General features: G+C 36.8%; 1 long non-coding RNA gene across 3 annotated transcripts in view; it reads left to right on the top strand.

Moving 5' to 3' along the window:
* The window catches only part of LOC112943514, a 54,709-nt gene that overhangs the window by 42,044 nt on the left and 8,421 nt on the right, over window positions 1–4,244 (top strand). For all 3 annotated transcript variants that reach the window (XR_003248607.1, XR_003248608.1, XR_003248606.1), the window contains exon 2: window positions 1,088–1,156. This is a non-coding gene — a long non-coding RNA (uncharacterized LOC112943514). The remainder of the gene's footprint in view (window positions 1–1,087; window positions 1,157–4,244) is intronic.

Below are 4,244 nucleotides of genomic sequence, written 5' to 3'. Positions count from 1 at the left end.
AAAAAAGAAAAGGAGTGGCGTAGAGAAAAGGAGAGAGTGGAGGAAAGAGATGGAAGACATGGTCTGGAGAAGTTACCATTGTGCCAAGTGCTGTCTTGGTTCACATCTGTCAGCGTCTAGGAAGTTGGGTGGAAAAATACAGGTTGGTAACAGTCATTTAAGATCTAGGCAGGGGAAAAGATGTGGAAGGATAAGGGTAAAAGATGGAAGGAAAGATTTCAACATAGGCAGACCCTTTTAAAAAAAAAAACATCAGGAAAGTTTAACTGTAAATACTACACTCTACACTGTTGAGATTTTTAGACCATGACGTACATCAATAATGTTTATTAAATGGCAAACTAAATGAGATATTTTGGGAAAATTAACGCATAGTGAGCTCATTACGTTAAGTGTGTTAAGTGGGGTTTTTTTCTTTTTTTTTTTTTTTTCTCCTTGCGTCTGTTTAAAAAGGTGTGGGGGGGAAGGACATAAAAATAGTGTGTAGAGAGAGTGATTTTTGTTGATAGCTTCCTCACAGGCCAAAGGAGGAGAAAGAAGTCTCAGAAGTAGGGGCCTGTGCTAATTGTGCATTCTACCAAATAAGTACTCAATAACACAAATCACAGAAAAAAAGGGTAGAGAAAATACAGTGCTTATCTGGGAAGGTATTCAACTTTTAATATAGGGGAGGGAAAGGCTGCAGTGGGAAAGAATTTCTCAGAACTCTGTCCCTCATATAAATGGCTTAAAAAAATTGTTTTTGATATATGTAAAATAAATTGTGCTCTTTTTTTAATATAAGATTGTGCTGTTTGCAAATTATGTGCTGTGAGATGCAGCATGCAGAAACGTACAGGCCTCTAAGTACTCAAAAAGAGGTTTGGAGATGCTGGAACTTGTGTCGAACATACTTATAGTTTATTTTTAATATGTGTCCCTGACTTATCAAAAGCATTTTTCATGGCCTAAATTAGAGTGTAATAGGAGTTTTAAAAATGCTTCTCAGACTAAGAGTTACAAAGGTATGTGAGGGACAGGTAATGTGAAAGATTGGAAATGGGCCTGAACATGTAATAATTCGAATCTATTCTCTGTTATATTTTAGGGAATGTGACATAGACCCTGTTTTGGACTGGAAGACATCTGTCCAAGGAAAATAAACATAAGCTCTCAGGTAAGGTGTTGTTACAGATGAGTTTTGAAATAGAGAAAAAATAACATTTCTTTGTGCTTTAAATAATACCTGACCCCTTGGCCTTTTTGGTTTTGTAGTTTGCTGGTGATATTTCACAGAAACCCAAATATTTTTGTTTAATTTTGGAAGARGTGAGGAGGCAAAATATTGTGAGGGAGAGAAGTTAATGTGAAGTGCTTCTGAAGTCTAGTTAGTTGTGCATGAACAGCGAGAAGGGCAGCGTTGTACTAGATCTTTCCTATTAAAAATGTAGCTGATATGATATTGTAGGTGGATATGATATTATAGGTGATAGAAAGGTGGATATATCTGTTAGACGAGGGGTGTGTTTCGGTTCGCCTTTTATTAGAATACTGGACAAATTTCAGGTGGATGCTGTAATCTGTGTTTGGTCAAAGAGAGGGCTAAAAAAAATTGTTTTGTCTAAATGTATGTTACTTTCTTGTATTGACAAATACATTCAATGTGTTGACAATTAAAAATAGTCTATTTTGATTAACCTGAAGGAAAGACACTTCTTTTCGAAGCAAGCTGGTTAATTAAATAAAAGTCAGGAAATGGCATAAAYCTATGGATAGCATGCTTTTTCAGAAAAGGCAATTCTTGAGGTTGAATTAGTAAGAGAAATTTACTGATCAGGGCAGAGCCTGTATTTGTAAGATATTTTTAATTTTGTGGAAGCCTATTATACACCAATAGAGAGAGGAGCTGTGTTAGTGTTGGACGTGCTATTGTATTATGGCTTATCACTTGTTCTTTCTGTTTTGGATTGTTTATTCATCTCTGATAATTTAGACACAAGAGAAATGTAAATTCCATTTACCCAAATTGGATGTTTGTAGCATTTAAAAAAGAGAGAGATGAAAACTGGTTAGAAATCTYCAAAATCTATAATGCTATTCTGTAGCCTTTAAAAGGCAAAAAAGCAAAATAATAATAGTACCACTGGCAAAATAATATACAATTTCTAAAAGTAATATAAATTGCTGTTAGAGGAGTTTAGAAATAAAAAATACGTTAAGATAGGTAGTTAAGATTTTGCAGTATTTTTCTTTCCCCAGTCTCCCTCTCTCTTTGCAAGGAAAATTGAAAGATTTCTTTTGAATATAAAATGGTTAAATAAATACAATTTGAGTGAAATGTTTCRCTTGGTATTTGGTGAAATTTCTTTTTCTTATCGGTATTTAGATTTTTAAGTATAAGTACTGTGAAATAGTTCAAATCTGAAAGTTTGCTGGGAGAAAATGTTTCAGCATCTTTCTTCTTACCTGAGGAATCCATTTTAGAAGTCCATTTTTCCTGTTTGCAAAATACATTTTTATTAGATCTATGTATTTGGGTTAAGACTTACTTAAAATTACTTAATTAGGTTATACTGAAATTCTAAGTGATTTAAAAAGAAGGATTATGGTAATATGACAAAACATAACACTATTTTCATTGAAATCCTGAAATAAAGCCCTTTTAACATGCCAATTTTTAAAATCTATAAATTTAGGGTGTTAAAATAGTACAAAATATAAAAAGGCCAAACTTATAATGGAATGTATAATCCTGTACCAGCGAGCAGGGATTTCGTAGGTGCGTCTGAAATATGGGAGGAGGTCATTTACACCTTCAGTTTGTTTCTGAGCCTTGTTCTTGCACTATTGATCTTTTTAAAGCCTTACTACGTATATGTAAAATCCTTTAAAAATGCTTGCGGCTGGTTAGTAAGGAGAAAATGTTGCGAAAGAGGCAACAGTGTAGGTGCGCTGAGCTAGATGGGATTTGATGGTGTTTTCCAAGGAAAATTTGGAAAATATGCCAAAGTAAAAATTGTTACGGTAAAGAATAAATTCTAAATAATTGTGTTTGTGCAATTTGGGCTGGCGTGATTGTGAATCTTCTTAAAAAATCTCTTGTAAATGTCTGGAAAACAGTACAACATAAAAAAGGCTTTTACAATTGTGTTTGCTCTTTATAAAACTGTGGACTGATAGCCTGATTTAAGAGATTAGATATTTTAAAAACAAGCTTTAAAAAATGAGCTATATAGTGCATTTATTTTTGAGAAGTTTGCTTAAAAAAAAAAAGGAGAATGTATATGTGTTTCTTTGCTCTGCACTGCTTATGGTCTAAAATAAATAATAAACTTGTGGTGATTTATTTGGTTGTGAAGAAGCGCTCGGGTGAAAAATCTGGCAGCCAGTTTGTTTTAGTTAGTGTTTTAATTTTGAGGAAATAGCAGAATGTTTCTGGGCATTTGCACTTGTTCCAGGGGCTGGAGCATGAACCGGGTTTCTGTGCAGCCTGTCAGGCAGTTGCACGTCTGAGCATGCTGCAGTTGGTAGCACTGCAAATGAGGACCGTTTGGCTTGGGTTTGCTGCACGCTGCTTGCGGAAAAGAAATGGGGGGGGGTGGTAAAAAAATGCTGTAAATGAAATAAATGCCCAGGACGGGAACTTTGTGTGTGTGCACGCGTGGGGGGTGCTGAGCGCACACGCAGCTACCGAGGGAGCTGGGATAAAATCCCAGGGATTTCACTCGGAGGCTCCTCTCCTGAGCAAACTTGTAGTATCTTCTCTGTCCAATTAGTTACAGGATGGGGCTGTAAAGTAACTTATTTGTTTATTTTTTGGGGTTTTTTTTTTTTTTCCTCTTGTCCTTCTGGTGTGGGCAGCTGGTTATCTGCCTGCACAGCAGTTGCCACTTATTTTAGGGCAGACTTTGGGAGACAAAAAAAGGAAACGTTGCATGGTTTAGTTCTATTTACAGTGGGCACTTTTATGTAAGGAGTTTATGGAGAAGGAAGCGGCGGTGGGGGAGCAGGAAAGCCCATGATGGCAACGAGGGACTTTTCCTGCTACTTTTGCTGCAGGAGAGCCCACTGCTTCCGTGCAACTTTGCCTCGGAGTTTCGGTGCCGCGAGGCTGTTTTTTTGGGCTTTGTTTACTTGTCAGAGTCTGCCTCCTTATTTTGTTTATTTATTTTTATTTAACTTAATTGATTACTCTTGTTTTGCTGGGAGGGAAGGGCGGCCGCGGGGCCGGGGCGGCTGCGCCCGCCGGCGGGCCGGGCCCTTGG

This window comes from Nothoprocta perdicaria, unplaced genomic scaffold, assembly GCF_003342845.1.
Source record: "Nothoprocta perdicaria isolate Ctin4 unplaced genomic scaffold, notPer1 scaffold_15, whole genome shotgun sequence".
Taxonomy (NCBI): Eukaryota; Metazoa; Chordata; class Aves; order Tinamiformes; family Tinamidae; genus Nothoprocta; species Nothoprocta perdicaria.
Note: the sequence above shows the minus strand (reverse complement) of the source record. Positions and strands in the feature narration are given on the sequence as shown.